The sequence below is a fragment of the Bubalus kerabau genome, chromosome X (assembly GCF_029407905.1).
Source record: "Bubalus kerabau isolate K-KA32 ecotype Philippines breed swamp buffalo chromosome X, PCC_UOA_SB_1v2, whole genome shotgun sequence".
Taxonomy (NCBI): domain Eukaryota; kingdom Metazoa; phylum Chordata; class Mammalia; order Artiodactyla; family Bovidae; genus Bubalus; species Bubalus kerabau.
This window is the reverse complement of record NC_073647.1, coordinates 22,490,914-22,518,571: the sequence shown is the minus strand read 5'-3', so window position 1 is coordinate 22,518,571 and position 27,658 is coordinate 22,490,914. Positions and strand designations below refer to the sequence as shown.

Below are 27,658 nucleotides of genomic sequence, written 5' to 3'. Positions count from 1 at the left end.
CCTCAACATTCTAAAATCCTGGAGAAGGTTCTGGTTTGCATGTCACAGGGGCTGGCTGGACACTTAGAAGAGAGGTAGTAGGTAAAATCTGGGCATGGGAAGGGAGACTGGCCTGGAGAAGTTATTCCTTCAAACCTGAGATTCTGTGAAAACTAGAGTGCAAATCCATTTCCTAAAGGAAACTGTACTTTTAGAAGTACACAATTATAGAGATAGAGAACAAATTAATGGTTACCAGACATTAGGGAACCCACTCCAGTGTTCTTGCCTGGAGAATCCCAGGGACGGGGGAGCCTGGTGGGCTGCCATCTATGGGGTTGCACAGAGTTGGACACAACTGAAGCCACTTAGCAGCAGCAGCAGACATTAGGGATGGTGGAGGGTGACAGGGTTGGTGTGACTATAAAGGGGTACACCAGGGAGATCTTTGTCGTGACAGAATAGTTTTGTGTCTTGATTGTGGTGGTGGTTCCATGAACCTATACATGTAATAAAAGAGCATAGAATTATACACAGACATTGTACCTATGTCAAATTTCTGGCCTTTATATGAAATTATAATTATGTGTGATGTAATCATTGGGGGAGACTGCGTGAAGGGCAACTTCCTATGAGTATAATTATTTCAAAATAAAAAAGTTAACAAACATCAAGCAGAATCCTGCATTTCTTTTAAGTACCCTACAAAACCCTTCGTTTAGCCAATTTTTCTTTTAAGAGAACCCCACCCCCACACACCATAATTCCTTGGTTGTTGAGGATTAGAACTACAGACTTAGGAACAAACTTTTCCTTTTTCATCTTAGTTTCTTCATTGGGGAAAAAAATGTCAGAATGCATGTGGCCTTTTTCAAGTTTTTAATCTATAGAACTGATGTTTTGGACTAAGCTATTCAGTTGGTATGCCTTAAGCAGACTGGGCAGTTCTACATCTGTCTAAGCCAGCTCTTCTCCCTGTCATGGAAAAAAAAACACAAACATGTTAAATTCCTGTCATGCCTTCCATGCAAAAAGAAGCATAAGGGTAGGTGGGTGGGAGAGGACAGGTCAGGAGGGTGTGGGGTTCTGTGGTAAAGCAAGAGGCTCCTCTCAGCTCAGAGGGAGCTGTGCTTCTGATGTTGAGAAGTGTAGAGAAATTGCCCCCAGGACGTCAAGGCACTTGGAAGATAAACAGTTCAACTAGCCTTGGAGAGGGGGCCAATGCAGTTGAATGTAGAAATGTGAATCAGCTTCCCCTCCCCATCGCCCCAAGTCCACCAGAAGCGGAGGTGGACAGAGCCTGTGCCCTTCAGTGAGAACAGGTAGTTATAACAGGCAGGTTTTAAAGGGCTTTGGGTGGGAGGACCTGCTGCTGGTTGTCAGCATCCCAACACACTCTGTCTCCCAGAGAGTCCCCAGAGTGGCCTTTGTAGGTTCCATGCATTTCACTGAGACTTATTTAATTCATCTCTTCTGGCCCACAGCACATGACTATAAGCTGCCTCATATTTTCTTATTTTGAATCATAGGGGCCTGGGTTCATATCCTAATTCTACTGTTTACTAGTTTTGTGATCTTGGGCAAATGGGGATAATACCTGCATTACAGGGTTTCTAAAGTGTCTGGCACCTAATAGGTGCCTAGCAAATGCTAGCCTTCTCTTTGCTCATTGTTCCCTGTATGGCTGCCACATTACTTCCTAGACTGGAAGGTCCTTAGGAGAGCTCCTTTATGTTCTCTCTCCCCTGTATCTAGCATAGGGTTGAGCACACTGTTAATGAGTAAAATGGTGCCTTCCTGGCTGCCTCAGTGATACTACTGATGGAGACCCAGAAATGGGCACAAGGGCACATCAACATTCCACTGCTGCTTTATTGTTGTTGTTTTTTTTTTCACTTAAAAAATATTTTTAATTGAGGTATAGTTGATTTACATTTTTATAGCTTCCAGGTGTATCAACATTACATTTCAATATGAAAGTAACATGCTGGATTCCTTATTTCCCTGATACATCATTCTAGTAAAACAGGCCCACATTTAGTGCAAATACAATTTTAGACAAATATTATGTAGCTCAAGTAAAATTAAAGTCAGTGACTAAGTATCTTGACAAAGTGGCTTTTTGATCAGTTTATCGGGTGTGAAGCATGAAAAATATCAATTGCAGACTTACAGGCTTATTACCACAGGATTCAAAAGGTTATCAAATATAGCAAAAAGAGCATTCTTGGGACAATTATCTGTAATAGTATACTGTATCAATGTTATATTTCTTGAATTTGCTAACTTAACTGTGTTTATATAAGAGAATGTTCTTAGGAAATACATTGAAGTATTAGGGGGTGATGGGACATGTCTGCAACTTTGAAGTGTTTCAGAAAAAAGTGTGTGTGTGTGTGTGTGTGTGTAGAAAGAGAGAGAGAGAATGATAAATGTAACAAGAGGCTAACAATAGATAAATCTTCATCAAGAGTATGTGAAATTTCTTTTTACTCTCTTTGCAGACAATTTTCCTTAAGTTGAAAATATTTCACATTAAAATTAAAAAAATATTATTTCGACCATTTAACCATTGTGTCTGATGCTGTGATAGGTATGATATTCAAGGGAGAACAAGACATGGTCTCCATCTTTAACCCAGAAATTCACAGCCTGGGGCTGGCAGGACCAAAAAAAAGGGCCAGGACAATTCAGTGTGGTAAAGACTTCCTAGGATGAGGTGGTCGGAGGAGGCTCTTTACAGAGGAGGTAAAGGAGAAGCTTAATGTTGGGGAAACTAATTAAGTTTGGGGATGGCAATGGGACATGTAAGCAGAGTTGACCAACAGACTGTGAGTTATAGAGAAGAGGTGCCTGTAGACAGCAAGAGAAAGACACCTGCCTTCTAAGGACAGACAAAAAGGCCTGGATTAGCAGGTGTCAGGGGCCAGGCCCAAATCACCATAGCCTCTGAGGTAACATAAGAAGTGCTGCTGCTGCTGCTAAGTCGCTTCAGTCATGTCCAACTCTGTGTGACCCCGTAGACGGTAGCCCACCAGGCTCCCCGTCCCTGGGATTCTCCAGGCAAGAACACTGGAGTGGGTTGCCATTTCCTTCTCCAATGCATAAAAGTGAGAAGTGAAAGTTAAGTCGCTCAGTCGTGTCCGACTCTTCGCGACCCCATGGACTGCAGCCCACCAGGCTCCTCCATCTATGGGATTTTCCAGGCAAGAGTACTGGAGTGGGGTGCCATTGCCTTCTCCGGTAAGAAGTGCAGGCATAAGCAAAAACACTAGAAGCTGAAAGGTTGAACACAAGCGGGCTTACTGATGGCTTAGGATGAACTTTATGGTGCAGTATACTGAATGTCCTAGAGACATCAGCGCCTAGATTGATTAATATGAGTAGCCTGGATACATACAGGCATGGCCCCAAATTAGTTAGGATTGCTAATAATAGACTGTGAGGCAGGAAGAGGATGTTAGGCGATCATAAGAAACTAAAGAAGTGATTTTTGAAGAACAGGATGAACTTTACCAGCAATAAGGATAAGGTAGTACCCAATTAACACACAACAGGATGGGGAGAGATTGTTGTTAATAGGAAAAATCCCGAGAACAGTACCAGGTTCCATAATTAAGGGAAATCAACAAGGCAGTACTGCTGTTTCAGATGTCAATGGGGGAATGGGAATTTCCACTAAATAATTAGATACAGGAGCCAGGATGAGAAAGTACCTGAATGTTCCTACCAAGGGCCTGGTGGGAGCTCTTTTATTTTTCCTTTTGCTGAAAACACATTTATTTTATGGAAAATTTATAAAAATAATGAGAAAAGCATTAGCTTAATAATGATGACATTTTATGGCTTTAACAGCACATAAAACTGTCAAAATGTGACAATTTTTTACCTACAAAAATGGCAAGTTCATGTTTCAAAAGAAAATGAACCCCCATATACCCAACACCCAGCTTTAGCGATTATCAACACATAATTTAATTTCATTCAAATTCCCACCCATGGCCCTGGCAAAGTGACTAATGTGAAGCAAATCTCTAGTGGGATTTTTTTGTGCTTAAAAAAAAAGTGATTTAGTATCTATAAAAGAGATTCAAATTATATATATATATATAGATAGATATATATATAATGTTTTAGTTCATTTTCTCAGTAATGTATCCTTGTGGTTCAAAATTCAAAAGGTACATACTGTCGTATAATTTTAATATACACAATTTTTATTTTGTAATTACACTTCCATAAAGCGGAAAAAAAAAAAAAGAGTACAAAACAAAAGGACAGGTGAAAAGTCGCCTTCCAAACCTTGTCACCTAGCCAACAGCTCTCCCTCCTCAGAGGCAACCAACATTAACAGTTTTTTTATGTATCCTTCCTGGGATGTTTTACTCATGTTAACAAAAAGATTGCGGAGAAGGCAATGGCACCCCACTCCAGTACTCTTGCCTGGAAAATCCCATGGACAGAGGAGCCTGGTAGGCTGCAGTCCATGGCGTCGCAAAGAGTCGGATACGACTGAGCGACTTCACTTTCACGCATTGGAGAAGGAAATGGCAACCCACTCCAGTGTTCTCGCCTGGAGAATCCCAGGGACGGGGGAGCCTGGTGGGCTGCCGTCTGTGGGGTCGCACAGAGTTGGACACGACTGAAGTGACTTAGCAGCAGCAAAGAGATTGAGAACTATTCCCACTGATTTGTACCTTGCTTCTTTCAGCTAACAAAATATTTGAGATCATTCCATATCAGCTCACAAAGAGCTTCCTCCCTTTCCCAGCTACCTAGCATTCCATTGAAGAACTACAGTTTATTTAAGGAGTCAAATCACTTTTGGTGGACTTTCAGGCTGTTTCCAATCCGTTGAGGTTACATACAGTGTTGGAATGACTCAACCTTATGCATCCATCTTGCGCCAAAGTAAGTGTATCTATCTGTAAGATAAATGCCTCAAAGCTGAATTTCTGGATGAAAAGGAAGGCACACATAATTTTGATAGATATTGCCAAATTGCCCTTCATCAGCTTGTAGTTATTTTAATGCTGTCTTCACCCTTGTGCAGTTTACCTTCTGCTCCTTTCCACTTACTCCAAGTGGCACTATAGGGTACCATTTCAACATACAGTATCAAACTCAGAAACACCCCCTCTGACCTCAGCCTCACATGGGTCTCCCTCTACCACTCTGCTGCCAGGACCACCAGCCTGTCCTTCCTTCCCACTCCTTGCCCAGAGGCATCAGTAGCTTGCTGGCTTCCTTTCCTCCTTCCAAGCTGGTGCTGTGATCAGCCATCTTAGCCACGCTAGTGCTGATCTCTGGACTCACTCTCCCTGTGACCTTCTGGAGCACCTGTGCTGCCAATCCTCAGCCCTGTGAAAGCCCCACCATCCATTCTCTCCACCTCCCACTCCCAGCCTGCTAACTATTGCTGGAGAAGGTCATGAGATTGGCTCTGTTACAAAACCAGGCCAGCCAGCCTCAGCAGGGCCCCAAGGGCTACAAAGTAGTCCTTTTAAATATCTGTATCAAATTTCTCTCAGCGATTGTTTCAAATCCTCTCCCTCTCCTCAGATTCCTTACCCCACCCTCACCCCAACCCCAACCCCTCAGTTGAGGGCCAAGCTTTGAGTTTCAATGACAGGACATAGGTCATCAAGCAGGAACTCCCTTGATTCTCTCGATTCTCTTGGTACTTGACCTTGTGTGTTCTTAAGTCACTGCTTTTTCACATCTGCCTGCTCATCCCCATTCCTCAGCCTCCAGAGAACAAGGGACTCCCTCCTCAAGGTTTCCTCTTCCACCTGTGTCCTTGACACTAGGTTCTCTTGCCTTCTCCTACACTTGGCCATCCTCTTTCCCTTTGGACAAGCTCTTCCCTCCTGGCTAGTTTTTCTCTCTCAGCCTAAAAACACTTCCTTCATATCAGTGTCACTATTCCACACTACCAACAAACTTAAAAAATTTAGCCATCTTTAAAATTACACAACTAATTCATGCCTCCTGGCTTTACTTCTTCCAAGTCAGCCCCAAAATTTAACAGAAAACTCAGAAAATAATGATAAGCAAAAAGAAGAAAATTAAAACCACCCATAATTCACCATGTAACTGTTAATATTTTGGTGTGTTTCTTTCCAATCATTTTATATGCACATATATAAGTTTAGATATCTGTATGTATTTCTTCTTACAAGAGTGGATCATCATACACAAAATACTGTCATACTGTATTTCAAACATCATGGGCTTCCCAGATGGTGCTAGTGGTAAAGAATCTGCCTGCCAATGCAGGAGACACAAGAGACACAGGTCCAGTCCCTGGGTTGGGCAGATCCCCTAGAGAAGGGAATGGCAACCCACCCCAGTATTCTTGCCTGAGAAACCCCATGGACAGAGGAGCCTGGCTAGATACGGTCCATGGGGTCTCAGAGTCGCACACGACTGGGAACACATGCACAGACTTAGTCGTCTCATCCTGGTTAAGTAAATGAACGTCTCTGAGTCCATTTCCTCCTGTGTAAAATGAGGACTATTATAGTAACTACCTCACAGGGCTGTTGTGAGGATTCAGTGAGACAAAAATATATAAAAACACTTATCACAGTGCCTGACACATAGCAAGTTGAATTAATGTTAGCCATTATAATCTTCCCACATCAATAAATACAGCTCTACATAATAATGTAATGAGTGCTGTCAGTGCTATGTCTAACAGGAGTGACTAAAGCACGGCAGTGACTCACCAGCACGTATTCATTTGACATACAAGCAGGTATGTCTGTGGGATAAACTGCCTAAAGCACAACTGCTGGTTCAGAGGCTCTGCACATTTGTAATTTGGACAGATATTGCCAAATTGCCCTTCCTCAAGTGCGAGTTATCGTGATTTCTCTAAGTTATCCCTTATTGATGAATATTGAGGCTGTTTTCAAATTTTTCATTGATAGATGGTGAAGAACATTCTTATAACTAAATATCTGCTTGAATTTATGATTATTTATTCAGGCCAAAGGAGAGAGTATAAGTAAATGCATAGGGATGTGGGAGCAAACGGTGTGCCCTGGAAACTGCTAGTATCAGTGATACCCAGAGGGTAGAAGGACAAGAGGTGAGCCTGTAAATAGATTGGGACCAGATTGTAAAAGACTGTGAATTTCACATGTATTCATCGAATCAGTCACTAAATATTTAGTGACTATCTGTTACAGGCCATGCATTGTTTTAGGCAGTTTATTCACTTAGTGAACAAAAACAGAAAAAGATTCCTGCCCTGGGGGAGTTTACATTCTAGTGAAGAGATACAAATAATAAAAGTAATAAACAAACTACAGAGACTGTTAGAACGTAATAAGAAAAAAGGAAAGATAGAGTAGGCTAAAGGGGATGAGGTGCTGGGAGTGAAATTATGATATTATGGTAATATAATATGTTGTTCTTAAATATCAATAATTAATATTAACATTGCACAGTGCAATATTAAATAGAGTGACTGCTGCACTACAGAGTTTACATTTATTCTAGGAATGAGGAACCACTGAGGTAGGCATTCATATATATTTATCATCATCTGTGCCATATCCACATACTACCTGATACCTAATGGTTTCTTTAAACTGACTTACCTTTCCCTACCTAAATTTATTTTAAATGAAGCTCTATAACACCAACATAAACGGAAACTCAGTATTACATGCCACAAAATCTAGAAGGGGATACTAGATGATATCTCCGGCTGGCCTCTGTAACTAGTTCATTACAGAGACTAGTTAGTATATAAGAACAATAACAACCAGCACTTTTAAAACTGCATGCTTATTATTTGACAGGTAACTTGGTATTTTTAAATGCTGCAGATAGTTAATTTTATCTTTACAGTAATTCTATGCCACAGGTACCATTATGGTACCTATTCTTTAGGAGGAAATTTGGGCAAGTGATTAACTCTCCCAAGCCTCAGCTTCCTCCTAAATAAATGGAAACAATAATGAGGATATATACACATAACTCATACAATTCAACATCAAAAAAACAAACAACCTAATTTTAAAATGAGCAGAGGATCTGATTAGGCATTTTTCCAAAGAAGACATACGGAAGGCCAACAAGTACATGAAAATTTGCTCAGCAGCACTAATTACCAGGGAAATGCAAATCAAAACCACCTCACACCTGTCAGAATGGCTATTATCAAAAGAGACAACAAATCATAAGCATTGGTGAGGATGTGGAGAAAATGGAACCTGCATGCACTGTTGCGGGACTCTAAATTGGTGCAGCCACTGTGGGAAACAGTATGGAGGCTCCTCAAAAAATTACAAATAGAACCACCCTACAATTCAGCAATTCCACTTCTGGGTATTTTCCCCAAAGAAAACAAAAACACTAATTCAAAAATATGTGCATCTCCATGTTCAATGCAACGTTATTCACACAGCCAAGACATGGAGGCAACCTGAGTGTTCATCGATAGATGAGTTGATAAAGAAGATGTGATATATATACACAATGGAATATTACTCAGCTATAAAAAAAATAATGAAATCTTGCCATTTACAAAAACATGGATGGACCTAGAGGGTATTGTACTAAGTGAAATAAGTCAGATAAGGACTACTGTACGATTTCACTTAGATGTGGAATCTCAGAAACAAATGAGCAATCATAACAAAACAGGAAAGAGTCATAGGTACAGAGCACAAGCATGTGGTTGCCAGAGGGGAAGGCGGGTTGGGAGGATGAGTAAATAGGTAAAGGAGACTAAGAGGTACAGACTTCCAGTTACAAATAAATGAGTCACAGGGAACTAACATAGTGTTCTAGGTCAATAATACTTCATTTTTTTAAAGAGAAAATAACCTAAATGTCCCCAAATAAGGATCTAATTGAAGAAATCGTAGTCAGGGTAAGATAGTAAGCAAACATACACATGTACTATGTACTTATAGCCTCTGGTCAGAATTTACATTGATATAAAAAACTGTTAAATTTTTAAATAAGTAAAACAAAAAATATGAAATTTTATATATTGCATGATCACAAAAATATTTCAAAAATATAAATAGGAGAAAAGGCTGGAAGTACATCAAAATATTATTGATCATCTTTGAGAGTTAAGACTATTAGTAAATTTTTAATCTTGTAGTTCTTTGGATTTCCCAAGTTTTCTATGAGTATTTACCATTAAAAGGAAATTTTTAAAAATAAAAAAGGCAATGTAGGACAGAAGGGCCCATGGCTTCTGCTTACTCCATGTCATGCTTGGGAGAGATGGGGAGAGGGGACAGGAATAGAAGGGAATAGAAGGGAATAGAAGCTCCCAGCTACATCATCCCCTGACCACTAACCCTCAAAATCTAATGACTGAGGTTAGAGCTAAATTACTGCTTTAAAATACAAACACCTTCCCTCAAAGTTAAATTTATTGGTCACTTTAATTTTCCTGCGAAGAACTTTAATCAGAATTTCTAAATTGATTATAGACTTGCTAGGATGGGAGTTTTGATTAGAAGATGGTAAGAAAATAAACCTCTGGGAGCACTGGGAGGGAAGGCTGGCACTTGGGCTGCTGGAGGGAAAGAGGCAACAGAAATCAAGCTAAAACTAAAGACAAACTCTCAACTTCAGTTGTCTCTAATTCAAGTCCTTTGGGGGAAGAAACAGAATATAAATACGATAAATAATACATCAGCAGAGAGACGGTGCCTAGTTTCCGTTAACATGATTAGTCTCTGCCATTCAACTTCCTGAGAAATGAGCTTTGTTTCTTAAAAAAGACCATTTTCGGGACTTCTCTGGTGGTCCAGTGGCTAAGGCTCTACACTCCCAATGCGGGGGCCTGGGGTTTGATCCCTGATCAGGGAAATAAATCCCATATGCTACAACTAAGACCCAGTGCCACCAAAAAAAAAAAGGCCATTTTCATTCATGAAAAATAATATGGGACTGAACCACTCAGCCTAAGAATCTGAACCCCAGAGCTCTTTCCCTAGTTTCAGTTATCTTTTAATAGTGAGACTCCCATAAAATCACACAGATGAACCCAGGTTCTCTGAAAGGCTTACAGCAAGAAAAGTTCAAGATAATGTAGTAATGTAGTCTTTCAGTATTGATTTATAAAGGGAAAGTAAGCCTTTGAATGGAGTGAACAATATTTTAAAATAGTTTAGAGAAAATTAGAGACTGAAGAAAAGCTTGTCATGGAAACAAACAAACAAAAAAGCTAGGAGCAGGATGGTTTTATCTCTGACATCGAGCAAGCATTGCCTAATGACCTCCAAATGTAATATTAGCCCTCAAATGTGGTATTGTGTGAGTCCTGAGTCACAAAGGAAAACAATGTTGGATCTGCTTGCTGCAGAACACTACATCTACAATGGGATAGACATCCCTAAAGGTAAGTAAGTACACTACCTCTGCTTTCACAATGTAGTAAAAGAGAGAACAAAACCCTTTAGTTGATGGCCAAATGTGGTACTACATTTCTAGTACACAAATAGTTTCCTTCTCCTGCTCAACATTTGAGGAGTCCCAGACAAGACTCAGACAATCCTGGCACTTCTGCTGGAGTTCCTATTTGGTAAAGTGAAATTAGCAAAGTGTGTTGCTTGGTAACATGTGCTCTATTAAACCCTTGGGTCTTAGGTATGATGAAATAGACCAAGTACATCTATTTGGTTTGCTTTTTTCTTTCTTTCTTTCACCAAGATCCAAAGGCTGATACCATGCTTCATAGCTTTCCTGGTACCCACAGCCCCCTGAACAACAGGACACTGGCAAATACCTATGAAAGTCAGACTCTTCTCCTGTCAGTAAGCGAGTGAGTTTGGGAGGCTACATACACATTAGTATGTCACTGGGACTTGAGCAAGCCATAGCTTCTCTTTAACTGACTATGATTTATCTATGAATTTATCTTGAAGTTAACTAAAAGCGAGAAGTCATATGAAGCTATTCCTAAAGAAACTTAGAAGCCTCTGGAGAAAGTTAAGTCAGTTTATTTTCTAAGTCAAATAGGATTATCTTTTGAAGGAAGTATTCCCTTCAGCTGATCATCTTAAACAGTAATGAATAACTGTATTTGGCTAAATACCCAAACTCAAGCTAAACAAGGTAAATTCTTTGAAAGCAAATATAATCTGATGAGCATTTTTGATAAAATAAACATAGTTAAACATATTTCCTCACTCTCATTGATGGCTTTCCTATCTCAAGCAACATTTAACACAACAAATCCTTTTGAAAATTAGGATTTCAAAATCAAACTATCATTTAAACAAACTACATACACGGGCCACATAAATGAACATGCATTGCTGGTGGGAATATAAAATGGTAAAATTACTTTGGAAGAAAGATCAGCAATTTCTTACAAAGTTAAACATGCACTCACATAACATAGCAATCCTACTAGGTATTTACTCAAGAGAAATTAAAATACACATCTACACAAAAGCTTAAACACAGTTTACACGGGATACTTACTACGTACACTTGCTAAGCAGATGTATCTTTAAATTTTCAACTTTTGAAGAGTTTTTATTTAAACTAGTGTATGGTACAGTGAACTCTAGTCAATATTCTGTAATAACCTAAATGGGAAAAGAATTTGAAAAAGAAAAAAATCAACTCAGTTGAGATATAATTTACATACTTACTATAAATTTCATCTATTTTAAGCTTTCAGTCAAGATATAGACCACTTCCATGGAAATGTCCACTTTTGTCCAATTAAACACAAATATTCATAGCAGCTTTATTTGTAATAACCCATAACTGGAAACAACCCAGATATCCATCAAAATGTTAATGGATAAGCAAATTGTGCCATATACATACAACGAAACACAACTCAGCAATAAAAGAGATGAAGTGCTGATCCAGGAAACAACATGAATGGATTTCAAGGACATTCTAAACAAAAGCAACTAGACACAAAAGAATATATACTGTATGATTTTATACATATATATGAAATTCTATAAAAGAGAACTCTAACCTGTAGTGATGATAAAAAGGAGATCAGTGGTCATCTGGAGCCAGTGGTAGGAGTAGAAGATTAATGATGAAAGGTCAGTGGACATTTCCATGGAAGTGGTCTATATCTTGACTGAAAGCTTAAAATAGATGAAATTTATAGTAAGTATGTAAATTATATCTCAACTGAGTTGATTTTTTTCTTTTTCAAATTCTTTTCCCATTTAGGTTATTACAGAATATTGACTAGGGTTCACTGTACCATACGCTAGTTTAAATAAAAACTCTTCAAAAGTTGAAAATTTAAAGATACATCTACTTAGCAAGTGTAAGTAGTAAGTATCCTGTGTAAACTGCGAACCAAGATGCAGTCTCTACAATTAGGAAACCACTCTCTTGAAAAAACTAAGCACCCAGGAACATGTGCATGGTAGAAGGCATTGAGGCAATGCTATTTAGAGCTGGTATATATGGTTTAACAGGTTCTTTTAAATAGTGCCTACCATATGGGAGAATGGCAAAAGGAATAAAAGCCAAAGGATTCACTAGGCTGGAAAGGAGACCAATATACACTAGGTTGGTTGGGAGTGCTCATGCACTCAGTGCTCAGTCCCTCATTCGTGTCGGACTCTTTGTGACCCTATAGACTGTAGCCACTAGGCTCCTCTGTCCATTGGATTCTCCAGGCAAGAATACTGGAGTGGGTTGCCGTGGTTGGGAGATCTGGGATCAGATTAAGGACAAGATACGATGTTCTACATCACTGTGAACCCTGGCTTGTCACTATCATCTTATGAAATGCATCTCAATAGAGAGGCCAATTAATCTGGATGAAGCTTGACTAATCTAAAAACTGATATCAAATGACTGAGACAAAGAGTAGAAAATGGTATAGGACAAGAGGGTCTTCAGATTCCTTGGCCAGACTACAGGGCACCTCTTGCCCTCACCATCAGTGTGGAAGCTCATTATCCTTTTGGTGTTTGGCAAACATTCTATTAAGGTTACAATAAATGCAAGAGATCTGATGAGGAACTGACCTAGAATATTTTATTCATCTATATAGCTTTAGAAATTAAAAGATGGGAAAAATAGATAATTGAGTATCTGTCATATACAGTCTTAGGATAGGATTCAGAGTACAGTCCTATCGCACTGGGAAATAATCTGAAATTATTTTTTTAATCAGAGGGATCTAATAATATCACAAGTTTTTAGGAACTGATAATGAAATGTGAAAAACAAGAGTGGACTGTTGTAGTCATTTCTGGGTGCCACACTTGAAGGATATTGACAAATTGGAGGTTAATGGCCAGGATGGTAACAAGGCCTGGAAACCATCTCAGAGAAAAAAGACTAGAATGGAAACCTAGAGTAGAAAAGATCTGTCTGGACATGGTAGCTGTTGCCAAATATCTGAAAGTCTACACCAGTGGGAGAGGTGATGCTGCTGCTAAGTCGCTCAGTCATGTCTGACTCTGTGTGATCCTATGGAACTGTAGCCCACCAGGCTCTTCTGTCCATGGGACTCTCCAGGAAAGAACACTGGAGTGGGTTGCCATGCCCTCCTCCAGGGGAGCTTCCCGATCCAGGGATTAAACCTGAGCCTCCTGCATTGCAGGCTTATTCTTTACCATCTGAGCCACTAGGGTAGAGGTGATAGATAGACTTTGCCTATTTTTGTGGCATTCCCTATGACAAATTAAGACCAAAGAATGGAAGATAGATTTCAGTTCAATATCTGGGGGAATTTTTTAATGAGCAGAACATTCAAACAGTTGAAAGGCTCTTTGACTCTCCTTCAGTTAAAATTAAAATAGAAGTAAGTGAAGAGTCCCAGGTAGTGCTAGTGGTAAAGAACCCTCCTGCCAATGCATGAGGGCTTCCCAGGTGGTAGCACCTTACACCCCTTACACCTGCCAATGCAGGAGATGTAAGAGATGTGTGTTCGATCCCAGGGTTGGGAAGATCCCCTGGAGGATCCCCTGGAGTAGGGCACAGCAACCCACTCCAGTATTCTTGCCTGGAGAATCCCATGGACAGAGGAGCCTGGCAGGTTACAGTCCATAGGGTCGCAGAGTTGACTGGACATGACTGAAGTGACTTAACACGCACACACTCAAGTGAAGAATCCAATAGTGATAAGGGAGCACTGATGCTCTTATCCTTTCCCTCACATTTGTCAGAACTGCATATGAATTTCTAAAACATATTTATCTTCTATTATTTCTTGATTATACAAGTAACAGGTTTGCTATGTGAAAAAAATGAAAATACAGACAAGCAAAGAGAAACACAAATGAAAACAAAATCATGCATCTTCCACCTCCTAGAAATGTAAACATTTTGGCGAATAGCCTTACAGAATTTTTTCTGTTATAGATCCCTATAAAATATATACATATACTTTTAAAAAACATAAATGAGATACCATTAATAACACTACTTTTTTACTTTACAATACAGTATAAACATTCTTAACAGGTACATCATTCTTAACAGGTACAGAGATTTCCATGGAATGACTATACTGTATGTAATTTGTTTACCCAAAGTTTCCCAGAGGACATTCTATATAACATTAGTTCTACAAGATGACCCTCAAAAAAATAGGACTTAGGTTAAATAGTTTAAAATGCTCCATACCATATTCCCTTTCTTGGGCTTTCACATGTTAAAGAAATGAATTAACTGAGTTCCCCCAACTTACTTGACCAGAGATTGTCCATGGCCTCCCCCTTCTTTAATTCTTCAGGGCACTTACTTATATTTTACAAAACACTCTGATAAGTGCTGGCTTAACTGATACTTTAGTGTTAGACTTTAGGTTTCTAGTTTTTTACATAAAACTTCCCATTTTAACCATATTGAAGTGTATAATCCAGCACATGCATGCATGTGTGCTCAGTCGTGTCCAACTCTTTGTGACCCCATGGACTGTAGCCTACTAGGCTCCTCTGTCCATGGAATTTTTCAGCAAGAATACTGAAGTGGGTTACCATTTCCTACTCCAGGGGATGTTCCCAGCCCAGGGATCGAACCCCCATCTCTTGTGTTTCCTGCACTGGCAGGCAGATTCTTTACCAACAGTGCTACCTGGGAAGCTTATATTCACAATTACATTCCCACTCTATATTTCCAAAGGTTTTTCATCATCTCAAACAGACATTCTGTACCCATTAAGAATCCTCATTCCCCCTCCCACCAGCCCCTGGTAACCTGTAAACTACTTTCTGTTTCTACGAATTTGTGTAAGTAAGTGGTGACATGCAATATTTATCCTTTTGTGTCTGGCTTATTTCACTTATAATGTTTCCAAGGTTCACCCATGTTGTAGCAAGTGTCAGAACTTCATTCCTTTTTGTGGCTGAATAATAGTTCGTGCTATGGATATACCACATTTTATCCATTCATCTGGTGATGGACTCAAGTTGTTTCAACCTTTTGGCTATCATGAATGAATAATGCTGCAAGGAACACTGGCATACAAGTACCTGTTCAAGGCTTTGTTTTCAAGGAGTGGAATTATTGGATCATATGATAACTATGTGTTTAATATTTTGAGGAACTGATAAACTTTTCCACAGTTGCTGTGTCATTTTACATTCCAGTGAGAAAGGTGCAAGGGTCCCATTTATCTGCATCTCCATCAATGCTTGCTACTTCCTGTCTTTTTTTATTCGAGCCATCCTCATGTATGAAACGGAGAAGGCACTGGCGACCCACTCCAGTACTCTTGCCTGGAAAACCCCATGGACGGAGGAGCCTGATGGGCTGCAGTCCATGGGGTCGCGAAGAGTCGGACACGACTGAGCGACTTCACTTTAACTTTTCACTTTCATGCATTGGAGAAGGAAATGGCAACCCACTCCATTGTTCTTGCCTGGAGAATCCCAGGGACGGGGGAGCCTGGTGGGCTGCCGTCCATGGGGTCGCACAGAGTCAGACACGACTGACATGACTTAGCAGCAGTAGCAATAGCATGTATGAAATGGCATCTCTTTGTGGTTTTGATTTGCATTTCCCTAATAACTAATAATGTTGAACATCTTTTCATGTGCTTATTGACCATCTGTATATCTTCTTTGGAGAAATGTCTATTCATAAAGTCCTTTGCCCATATTTTAATTGGGCTTTTTGTTGTTGAGCTATCAGAATTGCTTACATATTCAGGATTAAACCCTTATCAGATATGATTTACAAAATTTTTTTACACTACAGATTTCCTTTTCACTGCCTTGAATAATGTTCTTTGATTCACAAAAGTTCTTAATTTTTATAAAGTTCAATTTATTTTTCCTTTTGGTGCTATATCTAAGAATCCATTGCTAAATCCAGGGTCATAAATATTTACCCTCTTCTTTTTCTAAGAATTAAATGGTTTTGTTGTTGTTCAGTCACCAAGTTGTGTTCAACTCTTTATGATCCCATGGACTGCAGCACGCCAGGCTTCCCTGTCCTTCATCATCTTCAGGAGTTAGCTCAAACTCGTGTCCATTGAGTCAATGATGCCATCCAACCATTTCATTCTCTGTTGCCCTCTTCTCCTCCTGCCCTCAATCTTTCCCAGAACCAAGGTCTTTTCCAATGAGTCTGCTCTTCGCATCAGGTGGCCAAAGTGTTGGAGCTTCAGCTTCAGCATCAGTCCTTCCAATGAATACTCAGGGTTGATTTCCTTTAGGATTGACTGGCTTGATCTCCTTGCTGTCCAAGGGACTTTCAAGAGTCTTCTCCAACACCACAATTCAAAAGCAGCAATTCTTCAGTGCTCAGCCTTCTTTATGGCCCAACTCTCACATATGTACCTGACTACTAGAAAAACCATAGCTTTGACTGTATGGATCTTTGTCACTAAAGTGATGTCTCTGCTTTCTAACATGTTGTCTAGGTTTGTCATAGCTTTTCTTCCAAGGAACAAGCATCTTTTAATTTCATGGCTTGCAGTTGCCATCCACAGTGACTCTGGAGCCCAAGAAAATAAAATTTGCCACTGTTTCAGTTTTTTCCCCTTCTATTTGCCATGAAGTGAGTGATGGGACCAGATGCTATGGTCTTCATTTTTTGAATGTTGAGTTTTAAGCCAGCTTTTTCCTCTCCTCTTTCACCCTCATTAAGAGGCTCTGAGTTTCTCTTTACTTTCTGCCATTAGAGTGGTATCATATGCATATCTGAAGTTGTTGATATTTCTCCCGGCAATCTTGATTCCAGCTTATGTTTCATCCAGCCTGGCATTTCAAATGGTATACTCTGCATGTACATTAAATAAGCAGGGTAACAATATACAGCCTTGCTGTACGCCTTTCCCAATTTTGGAACCAGTTCGTTGTTCTGTGTCTGTTTCTCACTGTTGCTTCTAGACCTGCATACAGGTTTCTCAGGAGGCAGGTAAGGTGGTCTGGTATTCCCATCTCTAATACTTTTGCAGTTTGTTGTCATCCACAGTCAAAGGCTTTAGCATAGTCAATAAAGCAGAAACAGATGTTTTTCTGGAATTTCCTTGATTTCTCCATGATACAACAGATGTTGGCAATTTGATCTCTGGTTCCTCTGCCTTTTGTAAATCCAGCTTCTACATTTGGAAGTTCTCAGTTTATGTACTGTTGAAGCCTAACTTGAAGGATTTTGAACATTACCTTGCTAGCATGTGAAATTGTACAGTAGTTTAAACATTCTTTGACATTGCCCTTATTTGGGATTGGAATGAAAACTGACATTTTCCAGTCCTGTGGCCACTGGTGAGTTTTCCAAATTTGCTGGCATATTGAGTGTAACACTTTAACAGTATCATCTTTTAGGATTTGAAATTTCTCAGCTGGAATTCCATCACCTCCACTAGCTTTGTTCATAGTATTGCTTCCTAAGGCCCACCTGATTTCACACTCCAGGATGTCTGGCTCTAGGTCAGTGACCACATCATCGTGGTTATCCGGGTCATGAAGACCTTTTTTGTACAGCTCTTCTGTGTATTCTTGCCACCTCTTCTTAACATCTTCTGCTTCTGTTAGGTCCATACCATTTCTGTCCATTATTGTGCCCATCTTTGCATGAAATGTTCCCTTGGTGTCTCCAATTTTCTTGAAAAGATCTTTAGGTCTTAATACTTAGGTCATTGATCCATTTTGAGTTGATTTTTGTATATGGTATAAGGTAGGAGTCAAATTTCATTGTTTTGCACATGGATATTCAGTTGTCCCAGCCCAATTTGTTAAAAATGTTAGGTTTTCCAAAGTGACAAATAATGTTACAGTCAACATCTATTTCAACTTGTCCTATATATTCTCCTAAGAAAAATTCCTAGAAGAGTTGCTATATCAAAAGATGTACACATTTTGGGGCTTCCCTGGTGGCTCAGTGGTAAAGAATCTGCTTGCCAACGCAAGAGATACAGGTTCGATCCCTGGTCCGGGAATATCCCACATGCCGCAGGACAACTAAATCTGTGCACCACAACTACTGAGCCTGTGCTATAGAGCTCAGGAGCTGCAGCTACTGAAACCTGAATGCCCTAGAGCCTGTGCTCAGCGACAGGAGAAGTCACCACAACGAGAAGCCTGTGCACTTCAACTAGAGAAAAGCCACCACTCGCCACAACTAGAGAAAAGCCTGTGCAGCAACAAAGACCCAGCACAGCCAAATAAATAAAACAAATTTTAAAGATGTACACATTTTGAAGGTTTTTGATACATACTAAACTTCCTCTAGAAAGGACATTAGGAATCCACCACAGTGAATTCATATACCACTTTCCCCATGCTCTCAACAGCTTTGTTTATTACACAAGTTTTTAAAACCTTGGATAATCAATGTGGCATGAGCATGTATTCCAAATCAAGTTTAAGGGAATTTTAGCTGAATGTCCCTTGACAGCCCTAACATGCTAGCCTTAGCAGTTTTCTCTCCAAAGACCTCACTCACACTTATAAAAATACTATAGAAGAATATGACAATGTAAACCACTGCAGAGTTTAATATGTCTAGTTAAGAAAGCAAACTATTGATGGACACCTAGGGTAAATCAATTTTCCTTCACTAAATTTAAAAAAATAAAGAAAGCAAACTAAACCTTTCCTCTCAGAAAAGTGGGACTAGAAATGAAAAGTACAGTGAGGTTCCTCTGCTGGATAATGTGATTTCAAAATATTTCTTTCCTCAGCACAAAGTCATGGACCAGCTGTTTGCGACTTTCAAATATGTCCTTTTTCATTTGTGTTCAGTGGAGAGTTACCAAACATGAATCATGCTAAGAAATCAACTAAACTAATAGAGGGAGAAATTTTTCTTATAGCCATATAATAATTATCAAGGAAAAAGAAAAGGCTGTTTTGCTGGTTATCTGCTTTTTAGTACTTGCTGAGCACTTCCAAATGTGTATTGGGATAGAATTTTTATAGTTGATATTGCTTTTGGCCCTGTCTCCTTTGCTACTCTGAAAAAAATATACAAACTATATCTCTCTCTCTTTTTTTTTTTTTTTTTTTTTGTCTCAAGCTGTAGTTATAGTAGAAAGAAAACTTTACGGTGAGTGTTTTGTCAGTGGAACTTGTTATTAATATGGAACCCCTGAGAGGATCATTTTTCCACACAAAACAAGAAATCAGGGGGGAATTAGCTTTCCACATTTCATCATAAAGCATGCATAATTCATAGACGAGAAGAAACTATTCATGAGGCTAAACAGAATGAATTTCTTATTGCCAGAAATAATCAAAATATTAGGTAAAAAGCTGTCTAATTTCCTAAATATTTTCTTAAAGCCTTTTGGAGTTTAATGTCATCATGACTTTTGCTGTCATGCTAGCAAAGATGAAGGCAGATGTTTTTACAGAATCAGTAAAATTTTAAGAGGCAGAAGGGATCTTAGAAATATCTAATCCAACTCTGTTTTACAGATTGGAAATATGAAACACAGACAGGTGACGTGACCTCCCAAAGTCATACAGGGCCAGTGATAGAGCTGGAGCTGCAAGTCAGGCTTTCTGACTCCTGTGCTCACTAATAATGGAGACTGGTCAGTCAACTAAAAGGTTGATGTGAACCAGTGTTATCAATTTACTTTTGTCAGTAATGCCACAGAGATCTCCAATTTCATACTATAGTTTATTGGTCAATTTATAGGATTCCGTTAATAACTGTATCAATTTAACACATTTCTTCTGAAAGACTATGTCTCCCACTATTAAGAAAGTTGAGCAAGTTTCCAACATTCTATATGATGTGTGACTCTTTTCACCTATACCTTATGGACATTTGTAAAAATTAATCTTATTTACTCTCAGGTTAAGAAGCACATTTTAAGAAATCTGTGAGATATCATGGAACTTAAGGGAAAGAAAGCTGCCTTTTCACCAGAATAACTTATTATTCCCTTGCCTTTTTTAAATGTAGAATTTCAACTATCTGAGAGTAAAGTCTATGTATATGATAGATTTTTCAAGCTCAACTTTCTAAGATTTAAAATATTTAAAAACACTTCAGGCAAATTGTAATTAGTTTTCTCCATAGATATCCAAAGTACCATACATGCATTTTCATCATGGATATTTATATACAGTTGCTTCCAGGTGAATTTCAAAAATTCATTTAGAAGATGAGATTAAATATGCTGTAGTGGGAGTACTAATAATTCAGGGAGCAGGAACAAAGATTAATGCAGAATTAGAATCTTAACTCATGTGCTTTTAATAGCTCATTTGATTTGCCTCAATTCTAAAGAGCCAGTGAAACAGGCCACCGAGATACAAATTCCAACCCCACATCCCTTTTTAATGTAAGAACTTTCTAATACTGAGAACTGTCCATCAATAGAATGAATTGCTGGCCTGTGAGGGATTCAGTCAATCACTTTGAAATTACAAGATTTAAAACTAAAGCTAAAAGACAACCTGTCTGGAATTCTTAAAAGGATTCCTGCATTGAGAGGTAGATTAAAAGACTTCTAAACTCCTTTAAACCACTAGACCATTCAGGTATGACCTAAATCAAATCCCTTACGATTATACAGTGCAAGTGACAAATAGATTCAAGGGATTAGTTCTGATAGGCAGAGTGCCTGAGGAACTATGGACAGAGGTTCATAATATTGTACAGGAGGTGTGATCAAAACCATCCCCAAGAAAAAGAAATACAAAAAGGCAAAATGGTTGTCTGAGGAGGCCTTACAAATAGCTGTGAAAAGAACAGAAGCAAACGGCAAAGGAGAAAAGGAAAGATATACCCATTTGAATGTAGATTTCCAAAGAATAGCAAGGAGAGATAAGAAAGCCTTCCTCAGTGATCAATGCAAAGAAACAGAGGAAAAGAATAGCATGGGAAAGACTAGAGATCTCAAGAAAATTAGAGATACCAAGGGAACATTTCATGCAAAGATGGGCTCGATAAAGGACAGAAACAGTATGGACCTAACAGAGGCAGATGTTAAGAAGAGGTAGCAAGAATACACAGAAGAACTATACAAAAAAGATCTTAGTGACCCAGACAACCACGAGGGTGTGATCACTCACCTAGAGGCAGACATCCTGGAGTGCAAGGTCAAGTAGGCCTTAGGAAGCATCACTATGGACAAAGTTAGGGGAGGTGATGTAATTCCAGTTGAGCTATTTCAAATCCTAAAAGAAGATTTTATGAAAGTGCTGCACTCAATATGCCAGCAAATTTGGAAAACTGGAAAACTCAGCAGTGGCCACAGGACTGTAAAAGGTCAGTTTTCATTCCAATCCCAAAGAAAGACAATGCCAAAGAACATTCAAACTACCGCACAGTTGCACTCATCTCACACGATAGCAAAGTAATGCTCAAAATTTTCCAAGCTAAGCTTCAACAGTATGTGAACCAAGAAATTCCAGATGTTCAAGCTGGATTTAGAAAAGGCAGAGGAACCAGAGATTGAATTGACAACATCCGTTGGATAATAGAGAAAAACAAAAGAATTCCAGAAAAACATCTACTTCTGCTTTATTGACTATGCTAAAGCTTTTGACTGTGTGGATCACAACAAACTATGGAAAATACTTCAAGAGATAGGAATACCAGACCACCTTACCTGCCTCCTGAGAAACCTGTATGCAGGTCAAGAAGCAATAGTTAGAACCAGACATGGAACAACAGACTGGTTCCAAATTGGGAAAGGAGTACAGCAAGGCTGTATATTGTCACCCTGCTTACTTGACATATATGCAGAGAACATCATGCGAAATGCCAGGCTGGATGAAGCATAAGCTGGAATCAAGATTGCCGGGAGAAATATCAATAATCTCAGATATGCAGATTACACCACCCTTATGGTAGAAAGCAAAGATGAACTAAAGAAAGAGCCTCTTGATGAAGGTGAAAGAGGAGAGTGAAAAAGTTGGCTTAAAACTCAACATTCAAAAAATGCAGATCCTGGCATCTGGTCTCATTATTTCATGGCAAATAGACGGGGAAACAATGGAAACAGTGACAGACATTATTTTCTTGGGCTCCAAAATCACTGCAGATGGTGACTGCAACCATGAAATTAAAAGATGCTTGCTCCTTGGAAGAAAAGCTATGACCAACCTAGGTAGCATATTAAAAAGCAGAGACATTACTTTGCCGACAAAGGTCTGTCTAGTTAAAGCTATGGTTTTTCCTGTAGTCATGCATGGATGTGAGAGTTGGACTATAAAGAAAGCTGAGTGCCAAAGAATTGATGCTTTTGAATTGTGGTGTTGGAGAAGACTCTTGAGAGTCCCTTGGACTGCAGGGAGATCCAATCAGTGTATCCTAAAGGAAATCAGTCCTGAATGTTCATTGGAAGGACTGATGCTGAAGCTGAGACTCCAATACTTTGGCCACCTGATGTGAAGTGCTGACTCATTGGAAAAGATCCTGATGCTGGGAAGGATGGAAGGCAGGAGGAGAATGGGATGACAGAGGATGAGATGGTTGAATGGCATTACCGACTCGATGGACATGAGTTTGAGCAAGCTCTGGGAGTTGGTGATGGACAGGAAAGCCTTGCATGCTGAGGTTCATGGGGTCACAAAGAGTCGGACACGACTGAGTGACTGAACTGAAACTGCTTTAAGTTCTAAGATTCTGTGATTTCACTATTGTCTTTCTCTCCTACTTTTATAGTACAGAGATCTTTTCATATGTGTATTTATGGTCATACTATCTTAGACTACCTTGTATCATTATTTTCACACTTATCCTGCTTGACAATAGGAAAGGTATCTTACTCATTTTCATATACAGTTTTAAGTATAGTTTGTGTACACAGAAAATATTCAATACTTATTGAATATACTTGATATTGCAAACTCAATTAGTTTATTTAGTCATTAAAAATTTGAAGAACCATATCTTTTTCCTGATCTGAGAATATAACTTATTATTGCAGTGAGTTTTCATGTTAGGATAAATTTGAGTGCTGCTCTTTTAGAAGATTATAAGTAAAATAGGAATATGTGATTGAACATGAACACATTTAAGGATTAAAAATGATGCTTTTAAAATATCTGAAAAACATATTTCCACTTTTATTTATCCTCTTACTGAAAATGTGAAAACTAGCATATTTATATTTATAATATATATTTATAATATATTTATATATATATATTATATTTATACATTAATATATATTTATAATTTATAAATTATATTAATTATTTATAATTTATATATTATTTAAATGTTGACATTAAAATATTATTTATAAATGATATTAAATATTACAATTACAACTATAATTTATAAATTTATATTTATAATTATATATATTTATATATAAATATATATATATAAATGTATAGGAAGACATACAAACACATGTACAATATGATCACCTCTTGTTCTTACACTTTTAAAGATGAGTTATAAGATAGGTGATTTAAAAAACTAATTTAAAAAATTGGAACAATCAAAAATTCCAAAACCATCCTGTTGTGGGTTGAATCATGTCCACAGAAAGATAATGGTGAAGTTCTAACTCCCTAACTCCCTGCGCCTCTTAATGTGACCTTATTTGAAAACAGGGTCTCTACAGATATAATCCATTTCTATTATTTTGGGCTACCCAGTTTGTGGTACTGTGTTATTGTAGCCCTAAGAAACCAGTACATGTCCTTCACTGTGGAAAATTGGTACAGCAGTTCCTCGGCATGTTTAGAATTACAAAACATAGTCTTATTATAATTTTTAAAACTTAACTACAAAATATCTCATGTAAAACTTAGAATTGCTTTGATCTGAAAATTAATAAATGGAAAATCATTTAAGAAATGGAGCCGCCCAATATACAAGTTCAAAGGTAATAGAATGGAAAACCAACCACAAGGTCCTCAATTCTGAGCATATTATAGTGAGTTGTGGCACCCTAGGATTCAACTAAAACAATAAAAACTAAGAAAATAGAGTGAAAGAAATTGTCTGAGTTGAAAAAAAGTGTATTAGGATGAGATAGTCAAGACTACCAAGATTTCTGGATGAAAGTTCCTCACACACTGAGTTACAGTCTCACCCTCATTGCTTACTTTCTCTATCCTTAGTCTTTGATCATTCTGAAAAACTTTTTTTTTTTTTGCTGAAGTGTCAAATAATGCATGGGGACTTTTTTTTGTCAATATATAATTTCAGCAAGTAACATCACTGGAATCATACTTCATTCTGTGAGAGCCCCCTTATATGTTCACAACTCATCAACTAATGTCTGGCAAGAAGCTAAATAACAAAGGCAATATTCATAGTTCATGTGTCCTAAGTCGATTTGTAGAATCCTATCCCAGTTTCAGGATGATTCCAGTCATCTCAGAAATATTCAGTTTCATTTATCCATAGGTGAATAGAATCTGCCCTTCCCCCAACACGCACACAATATATATCCATTCTAATCAATTCCATCAGGGCCATTGACAAAAGATTCTTGATGCCTATCTTTTTCCCATGTGGGATACACGTACATCAGAGTTCAATCATTCTGATTATTTCTAATGAGAAAGAAAAACATTTAATAAATATTTTAGATAGCCATTTCTACCTTCATTAGCTGAGGAAATTTAAACCAATTCTCAACTTCATTTCATGAAGATATAACACATTTCTATTTTTCAAAACGCTAATACTCGCCCCAATTACTTAGAGCACTTACTTTAGATTTAAAATTTTTAACAGATGATTTTTCTTATTTAAAAGATCCTTAAGACTTTTGAAGAGAAAATTGGGTTTTAAACAAATCTTTATAACCCTTTGGGAACAACTGGAAACACATGATTCTTGCAGAAAAGCCCTAACATATTAAGCCTGTTAGACAATTTACTCAATTTAATCAAATCAGTAGTCATGATGATGAATACAAGGTAATTCATAGAATGCAAAAGACCACAATTTATCCACATTGTCTTTTTTCACACTTAATTAGAATACAAAATTGATCAGGGATAATCAGGTTAAGTACAAATTGAGTGAAGCCCCAATTACATATAATTTTCTTGCTAGTCAATTAGCTTCCATTCATCTTGCCTCCCATACATATTTCTTCGCAACAAATTAAACATCCAAGGATTCATGTGAAAAATTGGCAATCCTTGGATCAGTACAGTATAACTAGCTTAGTTTTTAAAACTGCTTTTGATAGATGATTTTTCTTTACAGAATGGAAACTAGCAATTACTGAAAATATTAAAAAAAAAACTAGCATAAATATTCAGCACATAATTTTCAAAATCATTTTACCTGTTGATTAATGGAACAATTATATTTCATTAGAATGTAAATTTTATTTATTTTTTATTCACATAAATAGAGCTCTCAATTTTTTTTTTTTAAAAGTCAAGGCGCAGTATGTTTCTATATATTAGCAACCTGAAGATGTATGATTATATCTCCAAGATACATCTTGTTTGGAAAATATCTTTGAAAGTATTACTACGTTGCTTTTTTTTTAAATTAAATTTATTTTAATTAGAGGCTAATTACTTTACAATATTGTATTGGTTTTGCCATACATCAACATGAATCACTACGTTGCTTTTAAGAGCATACACAGGAATTAGACATGCAAGTTCTGTAAACAGAATTTTAGGAAATTGAGAAAAAAAGATAAATAAGAAATAGTCAATTATATCACAGACAATTCTGTTACTGATCCAACATATGTGTGAGTGTGAGAGAGAGATCAAGCAAGTGAGTGCATGTGTGTTTCTCCACTGGGGAGAAAGTCTTGAGATGAGTGAATCATTTAGTTGCAAGTTCATCAATTACAATAAATGGAGAACTAGAATCAGAAGGCAACACAGGAGAGTTTGTGACAGTGCTAATTTTTGCTGGTGAATTGAGATGCTCCTGCACTACTGTTGTTTCTATCAAGAACATCTGAGGATAGATTAGGAAAAGAAAATGCCACTCATTGATAACAGAATTCAAGAGATCTCTGCGCTTTGTGTACAAATGAATGCAAAATGAACAAGGGATTGGCACTGGTTACAGGAGCAGTTTCATAAGAGGAGTGAAACAAAACCAACAGTAATGATAATAAAAATCCCTTCTCTGTATTTTCCATTTTGATTATTAAAAGTTGCTTTCTTGGCACACTTCTAAATCATATGCTCAGCCTAAAAAAGTACACAAAAATCCAAGGTAGAAAAGATGGGCAGATGACTCTTTCCCAAGCTTGCATTTTTATGTATTAATATTTCTCTAATACCTCTTAATCTAACGCCAAAAGCCCACTTCTAAAAATGTGTCTACCATATACTAAGTGTTGGGTAGAAGAACTAAAGTTAATAGTATCCATTTGGGATAGTCATTTTATAAAACTTACTAAAAATATTTCATAATATACCACACTTTTGAATACGTACAATAGCCAAAGTAGACTGAAAAACCAAAAGTGGCCGATGAATGCTCAGTCTCGTTAATACTTACCACACATTCCTATCAAACACTGGGATTAGTATCAGAAGAAAGCATGTTGGTTGTGTCTTGGAAAATTCTCTCTGGATGGTGTTCAGATGTCATTTCACCTATGACAAAGAATGCACATCAAGGTAGATATATTTTATCTAATGTGTTTATTATGCTTTCAACTGCAAAAGTAAAACTTTTCATTGCAATTAATTTATAAAAGAAAAACAAAAGGAAAAATTTTTACATTGCAATTATCCAGAGATCACTGTTTTCAGTAGTTCCTGAATATGTGTGTATACGTGATTGTTTTTTTTAAACAAAATTGGATTTGCACTTTAAATAATGTGATATATAATCTACTTTTTTATGATTATAATTTTTCTCATTATTAACTAAATTCTACATGTGTTTATAAAGCTATGTATTAAGGATATATCATAATTTAACCTCATTCCTTATTTTAAAACTTCAAGTTATTGCTATCCTTATTTTGCTAAACATACACAATGAACTAAGTAGATGGATTTGTTTGTAGCATACAATGAACAAATATATTTTTTCAATATTATGGAAAGCATTTAATCACAGAAAACTGCATTGTCAAAACCTTGACTTTGAAGAAAATGTTACACATTAACATGATAACCAGGTCTGAATGTGAGTAAAACTGATGATCAAGTTTATAACTTATTGTGTGTGTTTAGTCACTAAGTTGTGTCTGACCTTTTTGTGACCCCATGGACTGTAGCCCGCCAGGCTCCTCTGTCCATGGGATTTCCCAGGCAAGAATATTGGAGTGGGTTGCCACGTCCTTCTCCAGGGGAAATTCCTGACCCAGAGATCGAACACA

The 27,658-nt window shown here is 37.8% G+C and overlaps 1 long non-coding RNA gene across 3 annotated transcripts; it reads right to left on the bottom strand.

The window, feature by feature from the left end:
* Positions 1-746: 746 nt before the first annotated feature.
* On the bottom strand, positions 747-27,658 carry LOC129638643 (uncharacterized). 3 transcript variants are annotated; one of them, XR_008707950.1, is made up of 5 exons: positions 27,532-27,658; positions 26,827-26,924; positions 11,963-12,080; positions 11,449-11,555; positions 747-954 (listed from the first exon to the last, which is right to left on the bottom strand). It is a non-coding gene; the product is annotated as an uncharacterized LOC129638643 (long non-coding RNA). The 3 variants fall into 3 exon arrangements; XR_008707951.1 differs by lacking the exons at positions 26,827-26,924; positions 27,532-27,658 and adding an exon at positions 21,980-22,144; XR_008707952.1 differs by lacking the exons at positions 26,827-26,924; positions 27,532-27,658 and adding an exon at positions 21,441-21,469.